The 14,972-nt window shown below is 43.9% G+C and overlaps 1 protein-coding gene across 1 annotated transcript in view; it reads right to left on the bottom strand.

The window, feature by feature from the left end:
* Positions 1–14,032: 14,032 nt before the first annotated feature.
* LOC123956643 (metabotropic glutamate receptor 7-like) overlaps positions 14,033–14,972 on the bottom strand; it is a 342,022-nt gene continuing 341,082 nt past the window's right edge. Inside the window, exons 11-12 of the transcript XR_006821589.1 lie at positions 14,274–14,427; positions 14,033–14,178 (exon numbers count right to left, since the gene is read on the bottom strand). The gene's annotated coding sequence lies outside the window, so the exon portion shown is untranslated. The remainder of the gene's footprint in view (positions 14,179–14,273; positions 14,428–14,972) is intronic.

Here is a 14,972-nt window from a genome sequence, read left to right as displayed (position 1 = left end):
CCTCATTTCTTGACTGGCCACTCTCTGCCGTCTCAGAAGAGACGCCTTTTGTGCTGTGTCAGCCACCGTAGCTGTCCTGCGCTCTTTGAAAGGTTAGAGGGCAGTGGTAGACTGGACAGATGGTTGCAATTCACAACCCTCGCCACTAGATGCTACTAAACCTCATACACTGAACTTTTAATAGCAGGCGAGTACACTCATCAGACTTTTGTCAAATGAGAATTTACAAGTCACAGGGCAGCCACAGTCCCTTAGACATGTAGACCGTCAGTCTCCCGCCTGCTTTTAACCTGATGGTATGACATCTGTCATCACACGCGACAGGTATAGCTTACACATCAACACAGCGTTCAGTCAGTGCGTGACCAGTGTGGAAAAGAAATGCACAGGAGAAGGACAGAAAGATAAAACGCAGAGCTGAGACGGAGGAAAGTGCCGTTAAATGCTGTAAAATTACAGATATCTTCATGATTAAGGGACGTGGTGTTCGTAGCAGGGCTGCCCTTATATCACAACTACCCTTCCAGAGTTGATTCTATGTTTTAATAAAACTACTCATGCCACGTAGGAAAGCAGGAGGCGTGTTTGTATGGGAATAATCTGGTGATCTCCAGTAACTCAGAGCGACCAGAGATAAACAGAAATCCAGTCAGAGCTCTGAGGAAATGCAGCTGCAAAACAAACACTCCAAAAGTGCACAAAAATTATACAGGCCTACATACAATTTTAATCCTGTTGCCTTAATTGTGATTTTTTTTCTTAGACAAAAATAATTTGTTCTACTTTGCTCTTTGTTTCTTATGCAGATGATTTTTCTACTTTGTATTACTGTACTTACTGCTGTTAAATAAATATTTAAACAGTGTTTCTGATGTAATTGTTTTCAGTTTACTTTTTAACTTTTCAATTAGTCTTCTACACCCATGTAGCACTTTTATTATACATTATAAAAAGCTTCTCTTTGTATGCGTTTATCTTAATAACCACATGTTTTCATAAACAGGAGGTTTACACACAACCTTATCAGAGCTTATGATCCATCCATCCATCCATCCATCATCAACCGCTTATCCTGCTTACAGGGTCGCGGGGGGGCTGGAGCCAATCCCAGCTGCCATCGGGCAAAAGGCGGGGTACAACCTGGACAGGTCGCCAGTCCATCGCAGGGCCACACATAGACAACCAACCAGTCACGCTCACACCTAAAGGCAATTCAGGGTCGCCAATTAACCGCATGTCTGCATTGTTTCTGTTGTATTCAGCTTCCCACTCGGGCTGAAAACCCACTAATGAGCACATCTCCGTCGCTCAGTTCCGGCCTCTTCACGCCAACAACGTCCTGCATTAGCCGTGACCGCAGAGGCCTTTCCAGTTAAGAGTGTAAAGTAATGACAGCCAGCTGGTGTCCGTCCTCGGCTCCTGGAAGAATCCCACTCTCTCTTTTCTGTGTGCGCTCCTCATCCATCACCGGCAGCCAGTGGGAGCCCGGGCGACATTGTGTTTATGCAACTTAAAGAGCTTTTCTCTGCCCCGCCACAGTGATGTATGGCCCGGGAGCCCAAAACAGATGATGTGTGCACTGGGAGGATAGGAGAATGGATGAGGGGGCCGCCGGCGAGCTGGGTGCACCTCGCTGGGAGAAACTGTCCATATTCATGTTAATAACAAGTGCTGGGGATGAAGTGGGGTTGGCTGATGCTGTGGTTTTGTTGGAGTTCCAGGCTTTTATAGGAAACGTGCAGCTTGATATTGCACAGTGGGAAAATCTGTCAATATTAAATGTTGATAACAAAAAGAGTGTGTGGACTGAAATGAGTCTGGGTGGTGCTTGAATATGAGGTTTAAAGGGGGTATTCAAGGTTTTTGGGGATTGAATTGAATCATTTATGTATTACAGCATTTAGAAATAAGATTTTCATGTTGCTATTTGTCCGTGGACATGTTTTCATCTTTGGAACAGCCAGTTTCTTCTTCTTCAGATGCCAGGCTACAGTTTAAGCTGAAACACAAACGTAGTCCTTTCTTTATTTTGGAGCGAGTGCTGAGTTATATAGAGCGCAGCGGCTTTGAGCGGCGGGAACGAACAGCTCGGTGAGCGTGGAAACTGTCACCGCTCCACTCTGCTCACACGCTCTGCTCAGATCAGTCCATTTCTATTACTGTCAGACCTTTGGGAGGCACTGACGACCGACCCTGAGCTGTCAATCAGGGTTCACCTCGGAGAACGGATATCGGTTGTTTCGGGTGGTTATAAAGTAGAGATGAGACGCCACGATTAGTGTGGCCAGTAATCATTAACTGAAATATTACTTTTAGAATTGTTCTCTTGGAACAACGGTGGTGACGGCGGTGAACACGTCCCCGTAGCAACAAAACCACTTAGGTTAGGTTCAGGAAAAGACGGTGGTTTGAGGCCGCAGTCAAACAAAAAACATAAATATGGGTCATAATAAGCTGCGGCATCATCGACGTGAACGGTTGTTCACGGACTGAACACTGAGTGTGAATGCATCCTGTGAGGAGGCTGATAACCTGTTCGGTCGGCTGTAGACGAACCTGCTGCGTTGAGTTTGGTTTGTTTAGGCTGGCGTGAAAGCTGTCGGTCGAACCAACACCTCAGGGTCCCTGTCGCCTTCCATCGGAGCTTGGTTTGTTTGCGTTCTGGAAGCAAAGTTGAACAATCACGGGATTTTATGACCGTAAATATAGACGGGTTTCTTGTATACAAACGCTGCTGGATGCACGAAGCCGGTCAGAAGACTGTAGTCAAACGCTGTAATCAACGTAGATTACGCATCGTTTGTAAATTCTTGTTGACTTGATAATAAACTGCCATTACAGAGCTGGATCTGTTTGTTTGCATATTAATATAACATGCACAAGTCAGCTACTGACCAGAAGGCTAAAAGGAAGAATGGGAAACGATGGAGAGAGGTGTTCTTTCCACAGTGTGTTCAGTCCTGGCTGCGTCACAGTCAGAGAGGCAAAGAATATTGTCTTCCGTTGTAAACTTGCAAATCAGCAAAAAGCTTTCAACCGCAAACAATTTTGTGTTGAAGTGTCTGCTAAAGAAATGTGGAACTTAGCCTGTAGAAAGAAACCCCGGGAAGCCAACGTTACTGCCGGTGAAGCATCCACTCGACAGGAGAGAGTGACGTTAAACAACGTTTTGTGTTTTGTAAAAGCGCCGAATACTAAAAACAGTAACGTTAGTTCTGAAGTCGAGACACTTGCTGGATTTATTTTATCTCAGACAGTGGCGTTAAAAAACGTTGAGCTTCCTAAAAATCACACTCCTTGATGCTGTAATGAACACGCGATCAGTTAAAATGTCGGGAGGGACCTGCTTTGTTTTTTTATATGATCCAGCATCCTCTGGTCCAGGGCCGTGCAGAGACCTCTGGAAGGGCAGGTGCTCAAAGAATAAAACGGGCACATGGAACAAGGATTTAAATTGGGCTGTTCTCAAAATATCGATACAGAAATATATCGTTATGTAATCCTTGATTATATGCGTATACAGACGCTTCTGTATCGATACAACAACAAATGCTGTGACACAGTTTTGAAAACGAAACACAGGGAATACACAGATCTAGCTTTAAAACACTGTGGGCTGACATAACTTACAGGGAACAGTTGCTGCTTTGGTTGCTGCTGCTACTACTGGAGGTGATCTGCGACTAGAGATATTATAACAAACATAGGAGATATGATGAAACAAATATGTGACCATGACAAGATGTAAAGATTGCTGACAGTATTTGGGACCGGCTCACTATGACTGACCTGCTGTAGCTGCAGCTGCTGCCAAGGCTGACTGCTAGGAGAAAATAAGAGGGAGACGCTCACAGAGACGGCTGCACACCGAGAGCTGCAGGGAGAGGAAATAAGATACCAGGTTCAAAAAAGTGTGGGAAATAATCTGGGAAGGAAACAGTACTGGGAGAAAGGACGAGGTTAGCCAAGGCAGGGGTAAGAGAGAGAAATCTATAGACAGGTGTGTGCGTGTTCGTGTCTATAGGCAATAATAATGATGATAATGATTTTATACAATGCATTGTGAATCTGAGATATACTTGGATTTTGATTGACTATATGTCTAATCGTAAATCTAAAAAGATGCACACACGCATTCTCTTGGCCCATAATAACCATGACAGATCAGCGTTTACCTTCACATTAACATTTCATACCTTCTTCTTCTTCACTCTTCACTTTGATGTCAGGAATATTATTTATTTTATATTGACACTGACATTATTACATATATTTCCAGTTATTTAGTTCATATAATAGGTTTGCTATTAAATCTGTTCAAATACTGTTCTGATTTAAATGATTGTTTTAAAAAGAGCCGATAATTCGGAGGAATAAGTAATAAACCTGTTTTACCAATAATGTTATAATTATTAAGGCACACTACCTTTTTTGATTAAGTTACTGTAATAATCCTAGTTCAAGTGAAAGGTTTTTAGTCAAATTACATAAAAGAATACAATACCTCGCGACGCTTGTGAAACTTTTCTCTCTCAGTTAAACAGCAAGGAGGAAGTGAACAGAGCACCTTTTGTTTATCTGTGTGCAGAAGTAACGTTAGCTGTCGGCAAAGTGTTAGTCGGCAGCTGACGTTACTTCTACAGGCGACACGCAGAAATATAAAACTACTGTGCTGCTCTCTTTGAGTCTCTCTTGTAAAATACATCCAACAACCCACAACAAGCACGTTGAGGCAAACCTGGCAAAGCAAAAGATGTCCTGCAGGCGGAGCTGCTGAATCACTAACGGTGTCTGAACGGGAGGGCTCGTCACGGATGAGGTCATCAGGTGAAAGGTCATCATGTGGGTCATTTTATTTACTGCGAAATTATTATTCAGTCATTTTATTAATAGTTTGATTCGGCAGGCCTTCACAAAAGGACCTTTACAAATTAAAAAATTAATTAAATTTGTCATGGCACTTTGGGCATTGCACCCCCTCCCCCCCTGCACATGCATGCTCTTGTCTGAGAAGCTGCACAGATGAACAGCTTTCCCGTCACTTTTAAGGACGGGGTGCGGTGGTTGAAAGTAACTGTATTTGTCCAACACTGCTGTTAGATTTGCCGGACAAACTGAGTGCTGCTTTCTGCCCCCTGGTTGCGCATCTCGGTGATGACGCTGCACAGAAACCCGTCTCTATGATGTGAGCATGAATTCAAAAGCTCTAATTAATCCATCTGTTGATTCTGAACTCCTCTGGATCTTGATTATTTAGAAACTAGAGGAGTGTTGAGCTTGTGTCTTAGTAAAAGTGAGTGTAACGCGGTGACCACAGATACTATCCTCTCATAATATTACAGAAAATAATCACCTGTTTTGGTCCCATAGCTGTCCGTTCATCATAACGTCTGACAGCAGGTTCAGTAAAGTGCAGCAAGACCGGCTGCTGTCAGCGACCCGTCAGTCCATGTGACTTCCTGTTAAAGGCGCTCTGTCTGCTTGTGAAACGTCAGTGTGAACAAATGAACCGGACCAGAACTAAAACACAACAACAGATCATTTTCTCGCCCGGTCCGGATCAAATGAGACCTTAATCTGGAGCAACATTTTCACGGCTCGTCAGTCTGGACGGACCCGTAAATATTCCTTCAGGCCGTCAGCGCTGTCGGGCGCAGGAGGACCATCAGGAGATAATTAGTCCGATTTGATTTGGCCCTGAGTCATCGCCGGGTGTCTCCCGTCTCGCTGAGACTAATTGTGTTGTATTGACACTCGGTGGCAGCAGAGCAGCAGCTGAGCAGCAGCTGAGCAGCAGGTCGCCTGACATGTTCAGACACACATTCGCCTGTTAGTCATTAACACTGACGGCTTCAACAAAGACCAGAAAGATCCAGCTGTCACATGACCTCCGCTCTCCTTTAGGAAGAGAAGAAAAGAAATATATTCAGGTCCCAATCAGGATTTCTGGCCCATCTGATGCTTCTAGTTACCTCGACAACGTGTGTTTGTACACCTAAATGAGCATTAAACATGTACACGGTGGAAGTTTTTCTCTATTCTTTTACATTTGTTTATTCCATATTTATATATTTCTACATTTATTTATGTCTACGTGTAGCACCTCATCACCAAAGTATGTGTGAAACACTACTTGGCAATGAAGCTCCTCCTGTTTCTCACCTTGTTCTTCTGCATGTATGTAAATCTGAATCTGTTGTCCCGGGCACGCGATTGGCCCTGACGTCGAGACGCCGCCCATCTCACTTCCTGTCTGACGACCGTGACTGGACGGGCGCGCACAGTGCAGCTCTCCATCAGAGGAGGTGAATCAGAATGACTGTTTGTATTAAACGTTTAAAGTTTGAGGCACTAGAGTTTAAACATCTGCCAGTTCACTTCACCGCACTCAGACACTGGAGCACTCTGGTCTGTGACTGACACATTGTTGTCCCTCCGGGGTTACCGTACCTTTATGGTGTCGCTGCTGAGATCCTTCAGGATTACAAACCTCCGTACTGCTGATCTGCTGATAGCGGCTCTCCTGCAGACTTCCTGTGCCCGCTGAACTGCAGGTCAGACGGACTCAGAGCTCGTTATTCTGTGGATACAACTCCTGCTGCAGTCTGATGATAGACAACTTTTTAGTCTCCGTTATCGGGTAGATTTTCTTTTATTTACCGGAGCATCGACACGATTATCACGGCCAGTAAAGTTAAATATTTAATGATGTCGTGTGTTAAGCTTCATATTTAATGAAAACCTCCACTGCACTCCCACACAGTGTTAGTGTGACCTGCGATGTTAAACTCATAACACTCAACAATCCAATAAACTGGAAGGCTTCCCGGCGCCGGCTTGGATCAGCTCCAGCATCGATCCTGAGCAGATTGATGGAAACCCAGAGAAACTTTTTCTGTGAACCTTTTTGTTCGGGTCTTTGAAAAGATTCAGCTGATACTGGAACATCGTTCTGGTTGTTTTCTAAGCAGAAGTTTCGCTCTCCGTCCTCCGATGGTCTTGCAGGCTCCTTCCCTCCCGCTGTATCCGTCTCCTCTGGGAAGCTTTTAATTCTTCTGTCTTTAATTTGAGCATTTAAAAAGGCAAAATGGCAAATGACTAATCTATCGGAGCTCCTCAGTCGCTCTGCTGTCTCTCTCTCTCTCTTTCACTTGCTCTTCCCAAAGTACAGAGGAGAGAGGGGGGGGGGATACAATTCTTTGGCAGGCGGGTTAATAACTTGCTTTGGTCTGGACGCCTTAAATTGGTTTCCATTGACACCTGCTATCTCTCAGCAGATAGCACAGAGGACCTCATCAAGAGCAAAGACGCTGCTGGTGGGGAGCCAAATAACCCGCTGTAGAGCAATAAGTTCCATTCCACATATACGCAGCTTTTATTGTTGCCGTGTCAAATCCCTGACTTTTGTGCCTCCTCCGCTGGTGATGTTGCCTTTCAGTCACTTTTCAGCCGCCCTCGATGCCTTGTTAAGATAAACCATTCATTCCCATTCACGCTTTTTTAATTGCCTTGCCACGAGGTCGGGCTTATCGCATATTAGACGTTCAAATATTGAAATATTTGTCATTACCAGGCTTCTTTTTTTGGCAGAAAAGGAAGATAATTCAGCGCAGGGCAGCAGGAGGAGCGACGGGCGTCTGGTAAAAGGTACATTAACTTTCAGGAATGTGAGTTACTCTTAATTGCACCTTTGTTGTTTCTTTACTTACATGTTATTGTCTTTATTCCCTGGTTCAGACGTCAGGTTTTAAACCAGTTTAAACCAAAGATAAAGGTTTAAATATGAACACTGCTCCACCTTTGTGCTGATTTTAAGACATCTGGAAATGAAGGCATTGATGAAACATTCATTCATTTGCCTAATTAGACGTTTCCACTATCTCAGGTGAAATATGAACAAGCGGCTGAGTTTCTACCATCAAACCTGAACACAGAAAAAGGAGATTTGTGTGCGGCATGAAAACAGAGGCTGTTCGGTGGAGGCTGTGAGCGGTGAACTTGGTGTTTTCAATTTTCACTCAATCAGACTCACAGTGTTTGGCTTTGTGATTGTGTTGTTTTCACGGGTCGTCATTGATTTTAAATCGGTCTCTTAACTGTGACGCCCGTACGGACTGATGTTTACTGTAAATGCTTTGCACGGTTCATCACATGTATTTTTACAGACAGAGTCACACCCACGTCTCCCTCACATTTTCCTCCCACTGACGACACGAGGTAAGACGTATCGAGGAAACGCGTTTTCTAGAGAAGTGAGGCGTCGTCTCAAAAGACGTCCGAGCCTGATGAAGTCCGCACAGCTGGATCACACCTCGATCACCTGCCCAAGACATGTTTATATTTTCGGCCTCACAGAAAATAGTCAACCCGTTCTCATTCCAGGGCGTCACACATGGACCCTGGGTAACACCCTTGCTTCCCTGTAGCGTTGTTTTTGCACGTGTAGGGCTCCGTGGTCAAGTTAGCAAGAATAAATATGCAACGTCCGGTTAGACTTTCAAATTCAATGGTTAAAATTGTGAAACGTTGCAGTTTGGTTAGATTTAGGCACCAAAACTACTTGGTTAGGTTTAAGAAAACATCACGTTTGGGTTAAAATTACTACGTTACTTAAGTTACGTAACACCACTGACCTGCTTACTCAGACTTTTATGTTAAATATTTAAACTTGGCCAACTTTTAGCATTGAACAATGACACTAAAGGCTGCAACGAGCGTTGATACCAGACGCTGAAGGACGTGACAAAACGCAGGTTTTTTACACCCTGGAAATAAGAACGGTCCGTGTAGTCTCAATAGTCTGTGTTTTAAAATCAGAAGAAAATCTGATCTTATTGGCTCCTTAATGGGGCTGCAAGTCAACCCCCCTGAGCTCCCCCATCAAACCCACTGCTGACTCTCAGATTTCCAGCGATGGCTGGTCCGGTTTGCCTGGTAATCGGAAGATTGGCGGTTCGATCCCCCGGCTCCTCCGGTCTGCATGTCAAAGTGTCCCCGGGGCGAGATACTGAACTGATTGGCAAAGTAGAAAGGCGCTACACAAACCCTTTGACCATTTACTGACGGCAGACCAGAACAACAAGTTCTCTGAGGAGCGATGATGATAAAGGAATCGGGTGTCCTCATGCAGGAGATGAAAATCTCTAGTTCACTCTAACTTCCAGTGAAAGCAGCGAGTGTGCGAGCGAGAGAGGAGTGAAAGGAAACTGAAGAAACCGAGAGCTGCAATTTGCCACATAAGCAGAACCTTCAAGGCAGCAGAGTCTTCTTCCCATCCATTCCCACTGAATCCCCTCTGTTGTTTCTCAGCCTGAGATGCGGCCCAATCAGTCTCTGACAGTTCAAAGTGTTCAGACTGAGGCAGCAAGACAGAGCCAGACAGTGAATGGGCTTGTCTGAAAGTTCCCATCACTCACCGACTACACACAGCGTGAAAGAGAGAGGGAGGGCTGAACGGCACGTGGGCTCAATAACAGTCCGGTGAGAAATTCAGAAAATGGGTTTTATTCTCACTGTCTTTCTTCTCGTGTGCAGCCTGGCACAGATTCTGTCTCTTTCCTCACTTTTCTTAGTTTGAAAGTTCAGTCAGCACTTGGCAAAGTAATCAGTGAGCCGTCGGTATTGATCAACAACTCTAACAACCACCCAGTGAATATATCTTTGTGGATTCTGGCAGTGCTTCCAGGGAAGAGGTCACGTGATGATTAACAAGCTGAGGAGAAGAGCATTTCTGCTGCTACACAAAATCTTTTAAAACTCGTCCTAAGCGCTCATTAAAATTATTCTTTGGTTGAACTGTAAGATAATGCAGCCTGTAACGAGGGTCTGTGAGTAGTGCTAATGCCTAAAGGGTCACAAGGTGGTGGGAAATCAGTGGTTTAGAGATGTAAACGTGGGGAGAAAGAGAAGGGTGCATGCAGGTGTGGTGAAAACATCGTTAGTTAATGTAGTTTAAGCCACGTACAGCAATTTGCATAAAACAAAATTGCACTTCTCATAACTCAGTCAAGTCCAAACACAGACATGAAACACTTTTAAACTTTTCTCAAGTTCTCCAAACTTAGCTGTTTCTCAAATTAAAGAAACATTATAGTGTCCATCCAAAGCCACTGCACGGCAAATAATACATGATCCAGACGGCTAATCAAACAATTACCAGCTGGATTTACTTCCATTTAATAAACAACCCGAAATATTACAACAGAGTAAAAAGACGTGCAAATAAATACAGATAAACATTAATGTGCTTACATTCTCGGGTTGGATGGGAAGCAGGGAGACGCATCTCTGCAACAGGCCATCAAGCTCGGGTCCAACTGTAGTGAACATACTGTCCACCAGGGGCCGCCATTTAGACAGCATGAGAGAATTCACAACATGGTGTTACGCCTGCTGGTTGGTTGTGACCTTGGTGAGTTATTTATTAGCATTAACCCTGATAACAATACAGCTAAAGCAATGTGTTAGTGGTTTTAGGGGATGTACTGGTGCAGCAACACATCTGGGACAAAATCACTAATAGAAAGAGTCAAACTGTGTCAGCAGACTTGGACAGAAACGCATAACAACCCAGAGACATTACAAAAACGTCCACGTTGTTTCCACAGTACGACTTAAAGCTCATGAACACACTGAAGTGGGAGGAATATCTTCTAAAGTCGGGAAATGGGACAACCTGAGATCACGTGAATGCAGCATCAGCCTTGTCCTCCTGCCGCTGTGCTCGACAGCATCTTTAACTTTTCTCGGCCGCGTTTAGTATGAACAGCACCGTAACATTATATAAATGACGGCCAATAAGACTGTTGCGTCACATTTGAGGCATAATGGATCACCGAGAGGGGCTCCGGGGACAGCGGACCCCTCTGAAGTGTTTGAAAGTCAATCGACCACAAAGAGTAGATAAGTCTAGAGTCGTCTACAAAGAGACACAAATTCTGCAGCGTTTGTAGGATGTGCGAGGGGCCTTTAACATGTCTGTGCCCAGGGGCCCGTTTTCCCCCCCAATCGGTCCAAGGGCTGAGGAGGGGGCCACAGAATCCGGCCTTTCAACTGTAAGGAGACACATACAAGCTTGTTTGAGAAACAGCAAAAATGCTTTTGCACACAGTTTGCGTGTTGTGGAAAACATCCTGTATTAATATAATAGGACAACAGTAATCCATGTGATTAATGTGTCGAGGGAAAAACAAAAACAAACAAAAAAGTTTCTCTCCAAGAGGGGACGAACGCAGAGGATGGATATTCCCGGGGGATTAATAAAGGCCGCCTCCCCCTCCTCCTCGCTCTCCCTGAATCCGCTGGAAATAATGATACAGCAGGATTGTCGTCCGTCTCCGAGCTTCTTTCTGAGCGATAGATAAGAGCGGGTTAGGGGAGGGCCGGCTCTGTGTGGATTCACATAACTAACCTTCAGTGTCCAATTAGATTAGTCGCCGCCAAACCAATTAGTGTTTCTGGGAGGGAGGATGAGATGCCCGTAGTCGTATTAGGGCTCTGATATCCAAGCTGCAAAACATGCTGACAAAGCTCTTCAATAATCACTGCAGTGGAAAATGCAGCCTGTTTTTTTTTTGCTAGCATAATAATAGAAATAAGTTTTTGAACTTGGAACAAAAATACAGGAAACTGGGGTAGAACTGCAAACTTTGGCATTAATTAGTCCGAGGATCTGCAAAACAATCTTGGGTGCATTTCTTATTCTGAGAAAACAACAATTATAAGCAAAAGGTGGCTGGAAAGAAGAATCAGTGCATCAGATTAATGTACGCTAGCACTTTTCAAGCCTGGAGGTTTCTGTGCACCAGACTCCATTGTTCTGAAAGCCAACTCTGACAAAGGGCTCGACCGTTTGATTGTGGCGTCGACTCATTTCCGGGCATGTTGAGGCTCAAAGCTACAGTTTGTCATCAGGCTCTCTCATAAAATGCCGCTGGGATCGGTTCATTACAGCCCCAACACGATACTTTTGACCCAGGGTTAGTGTTTTTGTTATATTACTGTTATTTATTCCACTGAGGGGGTTCCAGGGGGTCCTCAGCAAAAAGGGAATAATTTATTTTGGTTATAATTCCATCCAAAAGTAGCCCAGTGACAGAATTTATAACTACTTGGTTCACTGGGTTTCAAACACTTTCTGTAACAAAACATCTAAAAGCAAAAACTGAGGTTATTTTGACGCCGTGTTCCCTTCAGTGTGAATGTTTGTGGATCCGTAAGTTTTACAGACCTGTTAATTAGATGCCCTGGTGGTTCAAATCTGCAAACTTTTATGTGCCAGCTTATGTCAAAAATAATTTTGTATGTGTTAGTTGGTAAGAGGTTTCCTCAAACAGCCACGAGTGACTTGATTATGCAAACAAATGCAACAACTGAAGGGTGCATTTTGTATACAGTATCTCTCAAAAGTGAGTACACCCCACATAGTTTTGTAAATATTTGATAATATCTTTTCATGTGACAGCACATTTTCTGTTATGGCTGTACTCACTTTTGTTTCCAGCGGTTTAGACATTTACGGCTGTGTGATGTGTTATTTTGAGGGGACAGCAGATTTACGCTGTTATACAAACTGCACACTCACTACTTTACATTGTAGCAAAGTGTCATTTCTTCAGTGTTGAAACATGAAAAGATATTTACTAAAATGTGAGGGATGCACTCACATATGTGAGATACTGCATATTTAAGTGACTGGCAGCAGGAGTTCATTCGGAAGTTACCTTTAAACATTTACTGCGTGTAGCAGGTTTACAGGAGTCCAGCTTTTCAGTTTGACCTATAAAAGCAGAAGATAAACGTAGTCCTTTCTAACCCAGACTCATCCTCGTTAGTTTCCACAGACTCTTCCTTCTGGCCTGAGGCTGCACACATTTTAACCAGCTTACTACTGGTACCCACAAATCAATTGGGCCTAAAAATCTGGCTTTGCTGTGATCTCATTTTAGTGCCCTGAGAGAAGAATGTGTACTTTTACTGTCTCCAAGTGTTGGGGAGTACTACTGCACATGTGAAACAATTTATTAAAAGCTTTTAGTGTCTCAGCGCAGTGCAAAGTCATCTGTCAGGGCTCTGGTTGTATTGTGGGTAATGTAGGATATGAGAAAGAAGAATGTGTGCACAAATATATCTGTGCTGCATTTTGGAACTCTGTCATGAGTCCGACGTTGTTAAAGGAGTGCTTATAAAGGACCGGTTCCCATTTTCTTTATGAACAGATTTTTTGCATATGAATGCCGACCCTGGTATCGGAGTTGTCCTGGTTTCTGTTTGTAGCTTAGGTTGGATGCAGGTAAACGGTCAGTGTGGAGAGCAAAAGAGGCAGAACGCATTGGCCGAAATGCAACCTTGGAATCCATCGGCTATCGTCTGACAACGATTTAGATTTTCGTGAATCCCGAAACCCTATTAGCTTTTTAAAAATTATTCTGCATTCAAATCATTGTCAGCTTGCTAACTGGACTGTAAACCATTACTGGAGCACAGAAGAGGAAGTCTTGGCCCGAAACATCGTCAGATGAAACCCGATGGGTTCCGAGACTGAGCGATACTCACATACCGTATTTACGTTGAGTTCTCTGCGGTTGTAATCATTCCTCCTCGCCACACAAGCCATAGTGTGATTCCAATGTAAAATCAACAGTCTAGTCAAGTTTATCTGAAGTTAATATAAGTCCCAAGGTTACTGCGAGCATTTTTCAAAATGTAACCCCCACGTTTGCCGGAGGGATTGAACCCACCATCTTACAGTTAATTGGATATTCACTACAGCTGACAGTGAACCCTCCTCCCTGCACCATGCTGTTAACACAGCTTCTGACAAATGCCTCAGAGTCTCGTGGGTATAATTAACCAGCTCGCTAAATGTTGGCAAGCCATGGACACATCAGGAGGACGAGCATTAACGAGGTGAAAGTTGAGATTCACTCCGGTGTTCCAGGATCAGATTGCAGAGGGTGGAAATACATTTACTCTCACTACTCTAACAAAATCATTTACCAAAGTAACTTTATTTAAAGTATTGAAGTCTGAAGAACTGAAGTCACTAGAAAAGTCACAATAAACTGTGTGAGAATGGATCAAAAGAGGGCGTCAAATCAGCAACTGAAGGCGAGAAGAAGCTGCTGGTTTACGTGCAGGTCGGCTCGATGTCCGGAGAGGCGCCTCTCAGCTGGCCTCCTGTGAAACACGGAGGAAACAAGGTCATTCAGGGAGCGTGGTGGAGCGTTAACAGTCAAACACACGTATTGCTCTGAGAGTCGCTGTGCGGGTACCTGTGCTGTAGCTGTGGGGGAGTGGCGTGCCAGTACGTAGTCGTAGCCCCGCTGTTAAGAGCGCTTCATTTAACGTTACCATTCACCAGCCTTGATTGCCCGGTGAAGCTCTGAACATGCTGCCGTTACTGGAGGGAACCATGTGTTGCGTTTGCTGCCACAGAAGAGAAATTAATCTGTTGTTCGTTGTGTTTGTGAAAACATCAGCAGCTACGTTACCCAGCCAGATTAAATTAGCTTGACCGAGGTCTTTAACCACAGCTCATGAAACTCTGATCCAGCTCCAATAATCTGTTTTTATACTGTTTGTTTTCTCTGATGATGTGTTTCAGAACAATCACTCAAGTGTTTCAAAATTCTACCCGTTAGTAAATACAGCTGCCAGCACACACGTTTGTAATCGTCTGTTTTATTCATGTGAGACACGTGATAAACAGCTGAAAAGTACAGCACTGTGCAAGAGTTTTAAGGCAGGTGTGAAGACAAATAAAAAAAAAAAGCTGTGAAGACATGTTGATTTCAAAAATAGACATGTTAATAGGTTAAACTGATCAATAATCAAATGCAACACGAGTGAACAGAAGTGTTAATGACCGTGTTTCAACCTACATATGGAATTCATTATCACCAGATATTGATTTTATTTAGATTTTTCTTCTGTTCACCCTCTTTGCATTTTGTTAATTGATAAATATCGTC

Source organism: Micropterus dolomieu, linkage group LG18 (genome assembly GCF_021292245.1).
Source record: "Micropterus dolomieu isolate WLL.071019.BEF.003 ecotype Adirondacks linkage group LG18, ASM2129224v1, whole genome shotgun sequence".
Lineage (NCBI taxonomy): Eukaryota > Metazoa > Chordata > Actinopteri > Centrarchiformes > Centrarchidae > Micropterus > Micropterus dolomieu.
This window is presented reverse-complemented; position numbering and strand designations above follow the sequence as displayed.